The sequence below is a fragment of the Scylla paramamosain genome, chromosome 17 (genome assembly GCF_035594125.1).
Source record: "Scylla paramamosain isolate STU-SP2022 chromosome 17, ASM3559412v1, whole genome shotgun sequence".
In the NCBI taxonomy this organism is placed as follows: domain Eukaryota; kingdom Metazoa; phylum Arthropoda; class Malacostraca; order Decapoda; family Portunidae; genus Scylla; species Scylla paramamosain.
Window position 1 is genome coordinate 15,927,501 of NC_087167.1, and position 15,000 is coordinate 15,942,500.

Sequence of the window (15,000 nt, forward strand, 5' to 3'; positions counted from 1 at the left end):
AAAATACATTATTATCTAATTTCACTATTTAGAGTGAAATGCAACAAAACAATCAAGCATTATGAGTTTCCAGAGAACAAGTCGTCACGTGAGGCAGAGCTACAGAGATCTTGATTTCTACACCAAACAGTAAGGCCATCATAGCGTGACTTGTAATGATACTTGAACATCTGCCGCAGTCTGGTTTGCTTGCCCCTTATTTACAGACACACAGATGGTCAACATAGCGAGGTGACAGATGTGGGGGGAGGGTCTGCTTAGGCGAGGATCACGCGTTTGACCTCCAGCCTTTGTGCCGCTGCCGGTGAAGCGGATGGCGGTGACCCAATTCCGAAGGTCATCAAGACCTGGCTTCCGGGACACAACAACCAGCGCCATTGTTGGCGCCGACCTTTTGAATAGACTGCTGACGTTCCTCCATCGAGCGAATGAATCCTAGAGCAGTGTTAATAATAATGGACAATAAAAAAAAAAAAAAGGAGGGGGGGGAGACTTGAAGGGTGACGCGCACCTGAAGTAGGAAAATGGTGAAGGGAGAACGGACAAAAGACAGCTGGGGTAGGTCTGTATATACCTGGCCGTGTTTGCTGGTTCACCCATTATGAAGAGAATTTCATGGAACTTTGCCTACGTATGGATAATTTGATGCCATACATTATAATATCTTATAATTAAGTAGAATTTCTATATCTGTCCATATATATATATATATATATATATATATATATATATATATATATATATATATATATATATATATATATATATATATATATATATATATATATATATATATATATATATATATATATATATATATATATATATATATATATATATATATATGTTACAGTCAATACCTGAATCCAGACAATTTGTAAAGTGACTTATTTTTTCAGGCAATTTGTGAACTGCCTAACCTAACCTAACCTAACCTAACCTAACCTAACCTAACCTAACCTAACCTAACCTAACCTAACCTAACCTAACCAGGCAGTTCACAAATTGCCTGAAAAAATAAGTCACTTTACAAATTGTCTGGATTCAGGTATTGACTGTAACATATATATATATATATATATATATATATATATATATATATATATATATATATATATATATATATATATATATATATATATATATATATATATATATATATATATATATATATATATTTACATTTCCATATACCACCTTTCACATAGTCACCAGATACGCATCGATGCCATTCAGCAGAAGAAAGTCAAGGAACAAAGCGGTCAAGCCGAGGTGCGGTGAGTGTGGGATGCCGGTTTTTGTTTCATTAATGTATAATAAATTTATTCCTATCGCCGTGAGAATCAAATGTAGGGAACGCTTTAAGTCAGGTAAGTGTAATGTACATGTTAAGTTAGACCATTAAGTGAAGACTGACGCGGTAAAAGTAACTTATTAAACTATTATCACAATGAAACTCATATCTGTCTACGACAAAACAAGTTGCTCCCTTGAATGGCAAAATACGATCTGGTGGGACAGAGAAGTCTAAACGAAATAAGTGGCATCCAGTACCTCGGGAAGCCTTCGCTCAGACAACGAGGCAGTACTTCAGTGACAAAGAAGTGGCCTGTGGTCGTGAGGTCCTCGGTAATTATAGGGTGGTCACCCCGCAATGGACTACCTGAACCAAGGAGACGGAGAGCTATTTGCCAGGCTTCGGGCAGGACCAAGTGGGCGGAGAGAGGACATAATGGCCAGTAATAACCGACCAGCGTCTGGTCTGGAAACTGCTCGCCATTTGATCCGTGATATCTACGCGCAGTTAACAATGAAAACAAATGCATTTCCAAGCGTCAGATCTTTTTTTTTAACTGCCACCATGACATTGGTCTGTTTCATTGCAGGTATTAAAATCTGAAAAGATGAAAATGCATTTTCCATTTTCCATTCGTACAAAAGAAAGGATAACGCGCGACGAAATAAAAGAGGACAAAACACCAGACAGCTTTGGGTTTCCAGTGATCCAGCGAGCCAATTCTTATTGGAACTGAGAAACAATTTAATGGGATTGCGCACGGCGTGGGCGGTCCCTCTTGGAAATTCGGCAATGAGTGTTAAGTTCTGCAGTGCATGAAAGGTTGGTTTGATCCGGAACCAACTGACCTTCACGCACCGTGTGTGCATTGCAGCGACGCGGAGTTGCTAAGTAGACAATGTGTTAACACAGTATTGTACAAAGACCTACATTATACTCCTAGACTTCTCTGAATTCACTAAAAGCTAAGTGCATGCAAACAGCACATTAACAGTGAGGCGTGAAAATTGCAACTTGCCCATTCCATGCTAGGAAGGTAGAAAATATAATATACCGAGAAAAGACACGCATTTGAAGGCAAAATATTAGGTCATAGAGGACGAGTGCGATAGACGCTGGAGTAATCACTGATTCTGGCAACTGCAGACCCCGCCACTTGCCTCGACCAAAGGAAAAACGTTGAAAGATCATTTTAAAAAATTGTCAGTCAAAACTACGCCGCTGCTGCTGCTGATGATGATGATGATGATGTTCTTGTTGTTCTAGCTCTTATTGTTGTTACTGTTGATGGTGGTGCTGGTGGTGGTCTTTTGCTGCTCCTGCTGTACTAATTACATGTCATCAATACGTACTGGCATGACTTTAATGTCTATCACAATTTTTACTATTATCTTTATTTATTGCTATCAACAGCGTGGTAAACAGTAACGAATTATAATCATCATTGGTATTACCATCATTAATACTATCATTATTAGCATTATTGTTAACGTTATTTCCCAATCCAGAGGAGATTCAGTGGTGGTATATAAGAACATGAATTACGCACAAGCACACTCTTATTTCCATGCCCATTTGCTCCGACACTGATGGGTCTGTTGTGCTTTGAAACCGGGCGTGGCTATCAAGAGAGAGAGAGAGAGAGAGAGAAAGAGTGTGTGTGTGTGTGTGTGGGGGGGGGGGGGGGAGTGCCTCGCTACCACTACCAAGGCATATATTGGTTCCTGTTTCTTTGGCAGACAAGGGCGTGTGTTTACCAGGCTGCGAGAGGGCGAGAGGGGCGAGGTGCAAAAGGAAAGCGAAAAGGAGAAATGGCGAGCGGGAGAGATAAGGCGAGATAGATGGAGTAGTAGTTGATTGAAGCTGATGGAAACGAGTGCAGGAAGGAATTTATGGAGAGGGATTAGGCAGCAGAAAGAAATATCGGACGTAAAAAGGAACTAAGAACGTGATGGATTATAATGTGATTAAATAAATAAAAACAGGTGGAGGAAACATATAAAAGGCGAGAAAGAGATCAGGTACAGCCGGGTATACAGGAATAAGTATGTACAGCAAACCGAAGACAAGTAATGTACAGGAGTTAGAAAAAAAACGAGTAAATACGAGAAAACAACATATTATCAGATTAAGAAAATAAACGGAAAACATGAGCACTTGTTACCTTCCAAAGCAGCCAAGCTAAACACAGGATGAGTGACATGAAAACACCATTATTATAAGAAACTATGCTGCTGCTGCTACTGCTACTGGTGCTACTACTTCTGTTACTACTACTACTGCTGTTACTACCACTACTACTACTACTACTACTACTAATAATAATAATAATAATAATAATAGTAATAATAATAATGATAATGATAATGATAATTATAATAGTAATAATAATAATAATAATAATAATAATAATAATAATAATAATAATAATAATAATAATAATAATAATGCCATATTACTGTCCCTAGCCCGCCATAGAGAATAAGTAGTAGTAGTAGTAGTAGTAGTAGTAGTAGTAGTAGTAGTAGTAGTAGTAGTAGTAGTAGTAGTAGTAGAACATAAGAAAATAAGGGAAGGTGCAGCAAAAAGCCATCAGGCCTACACGCGGCAGTCCCTGTATGAAACATACCTACCTATTTCCATGTGTCATCCCCATCCATAAATCTGTCTAATCTTTTTCAAAGTCTTTAATGACTCAGCACTAACAGCCTGATCACTGAGTTCATTCCATTCATCTACCACTCTATTTGAGAACCAATTCCTTCCAATTTCTCTTTTAAATCTAAGCTTTTAAAGCTCGAACCCATTATTTATTGTTCTATCCTGATTACTGATCCTGAGAATTCTGCTTACGTCACCCTTTTTATATCCTATATACCATTTACAGAACTCCATCAGTACTCCTCTTCACCGACGCCTCTCTAATGAATGTCAATTTAAAATATTTAATCTCGTTTCGTAAGGAATACCTCTCATCTCCTGTATCCTTTTAGTCATTTTTCTTTGCTCTGATTCCAATAGAACTATATATTCTTTCTGTAATATGGAGACTAGATGAGGTCTGACCGGCGCTAAATATAATGTCGTAATATTGATAATAATAATAATAATAATAATAATTATTATTATTATTATTATTATTATTATTATTATTATTATTATTATCATTATCATTATCATTATTATCATTATCGTTATTATTAATAAATAGGTAAATAATAATAATAATAATAATAATAATAATAATAATATCATCACTATTAACAACAACAACAGCAATTCCTTCCTATGATTCCATCTGACCCTGAACGAACACCCTTAGCCGGGGAAGACATCAGCCGGCTGTGAGCACCCTGGGGAAGCACCATCACCACCACCACCACCACCACCAGCCAGACTCAGCAGCCGCCGCCACTTTTTGCTGCCAATACGTGACGGCCTGACCTTGGCGGCGGGAGGCGGGTGGTGGGCCTTAATCAGGGTTAAGTGGCTGGGAAAGCGTCTCTCATTGGACCAACACGCACCATGACCTCCCCTCAATCTGACCAGGGAAAAAACTAACTCCCAAGTTTTATTTCCTTCACCTGTCACGCCTCTCAGAATCACGAAGGCCTGTTTTCCTTCACGTTTGTTTCTGGTGTTGCCGTGCTTGTCATTCCACTCGCCGTGTTGGAGTGTTTAATAACCGAGTCTTGGGTATTGTGCAAGCCGTCAGCTACGAGGAGAAAGTGGGCGGTGAGGCGTGACGGTGACGGCTGCCAGTGGGAGGGCGTAAGAGGAAGCACAGAGAAGGGAGGGAAGGGAAGGGGTGAAAGGAACTGGCCGCGACATGACCCTCACAAATGACAGTGTGATATGAGGAAGACATATCGCGTGACTGTGTGTGTGTGTGTGTGTGTGTGTTTCAGATGTATATATGGAGCAGATACTGAAAATTATCTGTTTCATAATTAGAAACTAAATAATAAGGAAAGCAGACATGAATTCATTACATGAATATACTAAAGTTCATTCTTAGATGAAGAACATAGTTTTAAGCCATTTACACATTCATGTTATTCATTTCTCCTTTCCTTATCATTAATTCTGAGGACACCCACCAGTCAAAACATGGCAAAATATGAGAAAAAAATTCCAGTATATTTGCAAGCCAATGGTAACGCTTTGCTCAATAATCGGTGCTCCTTCCGCCTTTGCAGTTTGCCTTCCTCCCGCCTCAGGGACAGCTGGAGCAGGATGGAACAGCATTGCACCACTAACTTTCTCGCTTCATCTTTCATATACTCGTGGTCAGAAGTTGGGTAACCTGCACTTCCTCTGAATGTGCCTTCCCTCAATCCTAAGTCTGCTGTGAATTTCCTTATGAAACCTGACAACTGGTAGGTTCCTCATAGCTCTATAGGGACTTACCCCCTTTTTATATGTAAGAGGAGTATTGCTACAAAAAAAATATATATATATATATATATATATATATATATATATATATATATATATATATATATATATATATATATATATATATATATATATATATATATATATATATATATATATATAATAGAAATTAAAAATTAAAAAATGTCCACTATGGTGCCACTAAGGTGCCAGTCCCTAAACGAAAGGGCCAAATGAATTACATAAAAAAAATGAGGAACTGTGGTCGTTCTCAGGTAACACTCAGAAAATTCTAAAATGTTTTCATGGACACAGAAAAGAGAGAGTAAGGAGTTAATCTCGTCTTTTCTGGGCTATAGCATTATTTATTATTGCGCAAGAATGAATGAGAGTCTAAATGGTTGTAGATGATCATGGAAAAAAAAAATCCTTCTACAGTTAAAGAGAGAGATCACTAAACACAATGGAGGTGCGTGCGTTTTGACTCTACTCGTGACCACAATATAAAAACAAGAATAACAAATACCTGCCTGCAGGAAGCAAAAACGCAGCTTTCTTTGATTATAAATCCTACAAGTGGGATTAAGAGTAAAAACATAGATACAGTTATAAAATGTTTGGCTTTATCCTTCCCTCAATTCCTTTCTTCTCAGTCCCTCGTGTCCCATGCATTTTTCAATATTGCAGGTCGGTTACTCCACAGTTCCGGCTATTTTTCAGTTCAATATCTCCCGCGTGATTCCGTGAAAAGAAAATATCTATACTAATATTTCGGGGAACGTTATAGACATCCATTAGAAAAGATTAGCGCGCGTGAAGCTTTACACTAATCTAGTGATAAGCCTAAAAATTCATTTGTCATGAATTAATTACAGGATGTTTTTCACACCGCTGCCGTCGTTCAGTGTTGTCAAATCCTGTCAGGCTTCTACGCTTGCCTACATCGCCGTCATGATCAGAACGAGTACAATGGTGTCATGATTATGTATAAATATGCGGTGGTGGTAGTAGTAGTAGTAGTAGTAGTAGTAGTAGTAGTAGTAGTGATAGCAATAGAAGACAACGATGGCGACGACAATAACTATGATAACAAAGACAACGACAATGACAACAACGCTACCAAAAACACCAACGAAAACAATCATTACCACTACTACTACAACTATTCCTCCTATTGCTCCTGATGCCACGAGACCGTGTAGAAATGCAAAATACTCAACCCCTCCCATCAAGAGAGAGAGAGAGAGAGAGAGAGAGAGAGAGAGAGAGAGAGAGAGAGAGAGAGAGAGAGAGAGAGAGAGAGAGAGAGAGAGAGAGAGAGAGAGAGAGAGAGAGAAGGGGGGGGGGGGTTCTGCATCGTAATGGCTTCGTCTTTTCTCACCAGCTCCGTTAAGTTGGCATGAAGTACACAATACAAGCAACATCAGTCCTCGTGTTTTCTTACATTCAAACATACACGCACTCACACACTCCTTGGCTCATGTATATTCCTGCAAACACACGCACACACACACAATAGTCGTTCTCTTTCATATGTATACATTTAAATATTCACTACATCAGGCATTCATTCACTCACTACCAAACTCCTTTAGATTCTCTCTCTCTCTCTCTCTCATACCCTATTTTCCTTCCACTCTGTCTCCCTTACACACACGAACGGAAGCACACACACACACACACACACACACACACACACACACACACACACACACACACACACCATTTCATTCCTGGAAAGAGAGGGAGAGAGAGAGGGAGAGAGAGAGAGAGGGAAAGAGAGAGAGAGGGAAAGAGAGAGAGAGAGAGAGAGAGAGAGAGAGAGAGAGAGAGAGAGAGAGAGAGAGAGAGAGAGAGAGAGAGAGAGAGAGAGAGAGAGAGAGAGAGCCATACCGTACAACACGCTTCAATTACGTCCCACAATGCGCTTTAATAGCACTATTTACAGCGCTACCTGGACCACATACACAACACACACACACACACACACACACACACAGAGGACCAGAATCACACTACATCAACCAATCACGATGTCACCAACAGCACATTCTACTGAACATTTTGCGGTCAACCTTACTTACTGTCACTATAACGGGAGGACCTGAAAGGGGGATGATCACGGGGATGTGTGGTGTGAATGGGTGGGAATCTGTGTGTGTGAGTGACGACGACGACGACGACGACGACGGAGGAGGAGGAGGAGGAGGAGGAAGAGGAGAAGAGGGGGAGGAGGAATACAAAGGAATAGAAAAGAAAATCAAACAGCAACAGACCATAAGATCTTTCCAAGGCAGTAAGGTAACTACTTCTAACTAACTACATGGCAGGGAGACAGGATAGCATAGCAGAAGGCTCCTCACTACCCACCACTCCCTCCAGCTTGCGCTGGCATGGAAATAGTTGGGAAAAGTACCATGCAGTATGGAAAAACTAACATGGAATTTTCATAAGAATGAAAGGAAGTTCTGCTTTTCACCCTACAGTGAACTCTATACGCCTAACTGAAAATGAACACATTAATAATAAAATCGGTGTCTGTAAAATAAGAGTTATTTTGGTAAATGCAGGTGTTATAGTTTTGTGTGTTATTATTCGGACAAAGACAAAGATTGTTAGGAATTAGCTTTTAAGAATTTGTCTATTCTATTTTTGAATGATTCAATAGAATTTCTGTTTACGATTTCTGAAGTTTATTGGAGATATTCGCTGTGCTTTAAAGAAATAATGCTTCTCCTCGAGGGATTTAAAACGTATGGGCGTAATCTTGAATCCATTGTTTCTTGTCATGTTTGAATGATCAATGATCGAATATTTATCAGCGTCAAGGTTGCTATTCCTTTTAAAAAATTTCAAACTTTCAATTAGGTTTCCTCTTATCTTGCGCTTCGTTAAACTAAATGGGTTTACTTCTTCCAGTCATTCTTCATACGGCTTTTTACACAATCTTGGAACCATTTTAGTGATTCTTCGCTCTATCTTTTCTAGTTTATAGATTTTTTTTTTTTTTTTTTTTATAATATGGTGGCCAGAACTGCACATAAGAATATAAGAACATAAGAATTGAGGGAAGTTGCAAGAAACGACCAGGCTTACACGTGGCAGTCCCTGTATGAAATATACCTACCTATTTCCACCTATCATCCCCATCCATAAACCCGTCTAATCTTCTCTTAAAGCTCCCTAAAGTCTTAGCACTAACAACATGACTATCGAGTCCGTTCCACTCATCTACCACTCTGTTTGGGAACCAATTTCTTCCTATCTCCTTCCTAAACCTAAATTTTTCAAGCTTGAACCCGTTACTTCTTGTTCTATCCTATTTGCTGATGCTAAGAATTTTGTTTACACCCCCCTTGTTATAATCCCTATACCACTTAAAGACTTCTATCAGGTCCCCTCTTAACCTACCTTTCTCTAAAAAATGTAAATTTAACAGCTTCAATCTCGTCCCGTAAGGAATACTCCTCATCCCCTGTATCCTTTTAGTCATTTTCCTCTGTACTGATTCAAATAGACCTATATCTTTCCTGTAATGTGGGGACTAGAACTGCACAATGTAGTCTAGATGAGGTCTGACCAGCGCTAAATATAACTTTAATATTACTTCGGGCCTTCTACTTTTAATATTCCTTAAAATTTATCCTAATACCCTATTTGCCCTGTTTCTGGCCTCTATGCATTGCTTACCTAGACGGAGTTCAGAGCAAACTATAACTCCTAAATCTTTCTCGTACCCTGTACCTACCAGTTTCGTTGTTTATTGTGTACCTACTGTGTGGGTTTCCTCGACCTACGCTAAACACTTTGCATTTGTTGATGCTAAACTGCATTTGCCATCTGTCCGTGCACACAGTATTCCACATCTCGAGGGCGCACCAGTGAGTTATATGAGGCAAGTATAATTTTTTTCCTATTTAAATTCAAAGGTTCTTCCAATAAATCCTACTGATTTATTTGCTGTCTTTACTGTTTTTGTGCAATGCTGGCTCGGCTTTAGATTTTTTATTACAACTCCAAGATTTTCTTTCTTTTTCAGCGCTTGACACTGGCACACTATTTATGACATATCTCGCTTGAACATTGTTGTCACCTATATACAGGACTTTACACTTTTCTATATTAAATCTTATCTACCATTTTTCTGCCCAGCTTGTTAGTTGAAGTCACACTGTAGTTCCTGCCATTGTAACGTTGACGTTACTTGTTATTTTGGTGTCGTCTACGAATTTACTTATTTTGCAACTGATTCTTTCATCAATATCATTATTGTATATTATAAAAAGTACTGTCCCTAATACAGCGCCTTGAGGAACGCCGCTATTTACATTATGCCAATCTGACTCTTTTCCGTTTATTACGACACGTTATTTTCTGCCAGAGAGCCAGTTCTCCAGCCATTTCAGGGTGTTTCCGGCTATGCCGTGGGCTTTTATTTTACTGATGAGTCTCTTATGGGGAACAGTGTCGAAACCTTCCTGGAAATCAAGGTAACTAATATCAACTGCTTTTGTCACGTCATACGTGTTAAATGCTTCATAAGAGAAGTCTAGTAAGTTTGTCAAGCAGGAACATTTACTTCTGAAACCGCGTTGTGAATTTTTCATGATTTTATTTTCTTCTAAGTAACTAACAATCTTATCTCTTATTATTGTTTCCGTCAGCTTGCACACTACTGATCGGCCTGTAATTGGCTGGGAGTGAGGCGGAGGAGAAGGAAGAGAAAGAAAAAGACTAAGCAAATGAAAAAGACAAAGAAAAAGAAAATAAAGAAAGAGGAGGAAGACGAAAACGAAAAACGAAATACAAGGAGCAAAGAGACGAAAAGCAAGGAGACAAGCCACAAGAGCAGAAAAAAAAGAACGTAAAATAAGGAAGAAGAGGAGGTCAGACAGATAGACAGCCAAGCAGGCAGGCAGGCAGGAGGGCACAGGGATCAAGAGGAGCAGGAGGTCTCTGTCCCGGCGTGACCCCCTGACCTACGTACAAACACCGCCATTGTCGTAGCTTGTCGCGAAAGGCCACATTGGGTACGCAATTCAGCGAGAACCAATAAGCGCGCCACACACACACACACACACACACACACACACACACACAGGGCACGGAAAAGCAAGGAGGAAATTCAGGATTCAAGTTACTTTTTCAGTTACGTGTCCACCATTAACCTATGACTGTTGATTAAGCGCCAGGTGAACGAGTTGCCTTGGCTCACCTTGAGGAATTTTCGTGGGTCTGGTCGCCATAACAACAACTGTAGCAGCAAAAGGGACGACTACTACGGTGACGAAGATGACAATAAAGAAGAGAGAAAAAAAATAGTGATTTTACTTATTTCTGCTGAAGTCATGAGTTAATCTATCCTTCCTTATCCACTGTCGTTCGTAAGTGTTTTCTCTATTCTGTTATTCGTCTTCCCGTTTTCCTTCCTCCTCCATCTCTTTCTCTTTTCTCCCAGGTCTTCACAATGGTGGAGGAGGAACGTGGTGATGGTGGTAGGTACTGATAATGGTAGGTGGTGGTGGTGTTGGTGTTAGTGTTGGTAGCGGCTGGAGGAGAGATCCTATAGATTGTTGGTAAGTGTGACCAGGTCCCGTTTCTTGCAAATAAAAGTGTAGTGCAGCATGACCACCGCGCCGCCCATTAGTGCAGCTCTGTGTCACCTCGCCACAGAAGAACGTGGAGCTCCTCTCTCGCCGCCCCGCTGCACGTGCCGCTCTTTGCACTCTGGATTAAGGAAGTCAGCAGGGAAACTTGTATCGGCGCACAACAGGTGAAACAAATCCTAACGCGGTAAAAAAAATAAGGGTGATGGATGGAAATAGGTGGGCATGTTTTACACGGGGATTGCGACGTGTAGGCTTGATGGCTTCTTGCAGCTTCCCTTGTTTTCTTATGTTCTTTTAAGTATATTTAGGTTATGCTCACTTTTAACCATACATAGAAGTAATTTTTATAATTATCATTGCAAGTCCGCTTACATTCAATGTCCACTGTAATGAAAACTCTGAATGATGATTAACATAAGGCAAAGCTAAGAAAATTCTGAAAATCACAGTAATCTAAGGAATAAATCATAAAAGAAAAAACAAACAAAAGCATGCTTTCTTGAGGCAGCACAGCAAAGCGCATCGCTTACAGGTCTATTTTTTTTAAAGTGCAAAAACAATGTTATGTTCCACTTCCCTCTACGCAAGTCATTTTTGACGCGATTTTTTTTTTTTTTTTTTCTCATCAGGGGAAGTACTGGTAACGAGTTACTAAAACTATCCTCAAACAAAGGTAGGACTCGATGAGGTTTGGGTATCATGAAAAATATACATCTTCGTTAATACTTTACAAGACACGTACTCTGTGTGTATGTCAGAAATATTTCAGATAAAACACTGACAAAAAGTGCGATATATTCCTAAGTTTATTACAAGTAAACAACCGAGTACTACACTGGTATAAACCACGTACTCTGTACACACACTAGAACGGACTCTTTCACTGCTACACATTTTATTAACTCTTATAATAAATTCAACAAGTTATTCAATTTAACGGATATTATAAAACCATCACAACCACCACCACCACAACCACCACCACCACTACCACTACCACCACCACCACCACCCTCACTCAGTGCAGGGACACCCTCGGCCTAACAGTACCGGCAGGAGGAGGCCGTGATGGACACAAGGACCAATTGGGATCAAAACAAGTGACATTCCCTTCCATCAAAACCGGAAGCCCGTCGCGTCTCCAACATGACAGGTGGGCTGGGGGGACGGGGACGAGGAGGGAGAGGGGGAGGAGGGGGAGGGGAAGGGAGGGACAGATGCGGAGGAGGAAGAAAGGAAGGGTTGTCAGGGAGGTAAGTAAAGGGTGAGTGGCATATTTACAGCTGCACCTTCATGGTATTGGTGGATCAGCTACTCGTACTTCATCCCTCCTCCTCCCCTCCTCCTCCTCCTCCTCCCTCCTCCTCCTCCTCCTCCTGTTGTCTTTCTTTTTTTTTTTTTTGTCCCTCCTCGTCTTCCATTTCCTCTTCTTGTCTTTTTCTGTGTGTCCCTCTTTCTTCTCTCCACCATCCTCCTCCTGCCTTTATTCGTGGTCCCTCCTGGCTTTCTTCCTCTTTCCTTCTCTTCTTGTTTTTATTTTCTTTATGTCTTTCCTCATCTTAGATTTCCTTCCCCTGTGTTTCTTTCTGTCCTTCTTCCTTCTCTTTCTCCTTTTGTTGTATTTCTTTTTTGTCCTTCCTCGTCTTCCATTTCTTCCTCCTGTGACCCTGCTCCTCCTCCTGCTCTTCTTCTCATTCTTTGTGTTTCTCTTCCTTCTCCTCCTCTTCCCTCTCTTTCCCTTTTTCTTTTCCTTTATTTGCCTCTCTTTCTGTCTCTTCTCGCCTCCCCTTGTCATTTTTTCTGTTCCTCTTCCTTTTCAATTTCCTCCTCTTGTCTTTCTTTATGTACCTCTTCCATCTCCTTCTCTTTGTCCTTTTTGTTGTCTCCCGTCCTCTTCCTCCATCTCCTCTTGTCCCCCCTCCTCTTCACTACTCCTCTTCCTCCTCCTCATCCTCAACCTCCTGTTCGTCAGTCTTTTTTTATATATTTCCCATCCCTCCTTTATTCTTTTCTTTACCTTTTCCTTATTTTCCTGTCTTCCTTATTTTCTTTCCCTCTCCTTACGTCAGTTTTTTTTCCCCTCCTTTTCTTTTCTTTTCTATTCTTTGTCTTTTTTTTCCTTTATCTCCTCTTCAATTTCTTCACTTCCATCATTTCTTCAGATTCTCCTTTACCTCTACCTCCTCTTCCTTCTCCTCATTTTTTCCTTCTATCATTCCTTTCCCCTCCATCACCTCTGCCTCCATCCCGCAGAACGAGTGAACACAAGACTCAAAGCTCAAATATTTCATCACGGACACCACGATAATAACGATAATGGGTCTGACCGTGCTCCGATATTTAGTGGCGGTGGTGGTGGTGGTGGCGGCGACCAGAGCTTTTGACAGGAGGGTTTACAGTATAGTGGAAGGTGGTAGTGTGGTGGTGATGGTGTTGGTGGATCTGTTATAAGGAGTGATAGTGGTTAGGTTAGTAGTAATGGTGGTGGATGAGACGGTGGATCTGTTATAAGGAGTGATAGTGATTAGGTTAGTAGTAATGGTGGTGGATGAGACGGTGGTGATGGTGTTGGTGGTGGTAATGGTGGTTAAGGCGATGATGGTGGTCACGTGGTAGAAGAAGCAGCTGTGGTGGTACTGGTGGTGCTAGTGGTGGTGGTGGTGGTGGTGGTGGTGGAGAGCGAAAAGTCATCTGGTGCAGGAGGAGATCCGGTTAAGATTCGGCGTTTCTGTCGCTCCCCGCCTCGTTAAATCACGGATAAACCAAAGGGCCGGGATGAGAGAGAGAGAGAGAGAGAGAGAGAGAGAGAGAGAGAGAGAGAGAGAGAGAGAGAAACTGCCACATTATGAAGAGGCTGCCGAGAGGAAAAAGAGAGAAGATCCAGGCTACGTGAATGGTGAGGAAATAAAGTGAGGGATAAGAAGGAGAGGGAGAGAGAGGAGAAAGAGAGGGATGAAAGTTAATTAAGACACTGCAGTGATAAGATAAGTGAAGGAATACGCGACTGGAAGACGAGTACCGTTGAAAATAATGGTGGTGATGATGATTATGATTATGATGATGATGATGATGATGATGATGATGATGATGATGACAGCAACGACGAAAAGAAAATTAATTAATATTTTGCAATGAAAAGATAGGTGAAGCAATAACAGGGTGAAAGACGAGTACTTTGAGAAAAATAAAGGTAAAAATAAAATAAAAATAATAATCATAATAATAATAATAATAATAATAATAATAATAATAATAATAATAATAATGCTGGAAAAAGTCAATTAAGATGATAAAAAAGATAACATTACAGAGCATTAGATGACATTAGAGAAGGAATATGTGAGTGAAAGACAAGCTGAAGAAAATGAAGGGGACGATAATGATAACGATAACGCAGTAACAAACGACAGCCACAGGAAATAGGAGCAAGGAATCGAAAATAAATGAAAATGAAGAAGAAAAGGACAAATTTATCTGATATCATCAACCCATAAATAGTGAGAGAGGAGGAAAACGAGTTTATGAATGAAATATATGACGTAATAAATAGAATCAAGAAAGAGAGAGAGAGAGAGAGAGAGAGAGAGAGAGAGAGAGAGAGAGAGAGAGAGAGAGAGAGAGAGAGACGAGAGAGAGAGAGAGAGAGAAAAAGGAGGTATATTGCATAGGGTAGGATAAGAATGGGTAGAGTAAATA

At 40.2% G+C, this 15,000-nt stretch overlaps 1 long non-coding RNA gene across 1 annotated transcript in view; it reads right to left on the bottom strand.

Annotated features, from left to right (window-relative positions):
• Positions 1 to 15,000, bottom strand: part of LOC135108512 (uncharacterized) — a 93,784-nt gene that overhangs the window by 32,837 nt on the left and 45,947 nt on the right. The gene's annotated exons all lie outside the window — the stretch shown is intronic.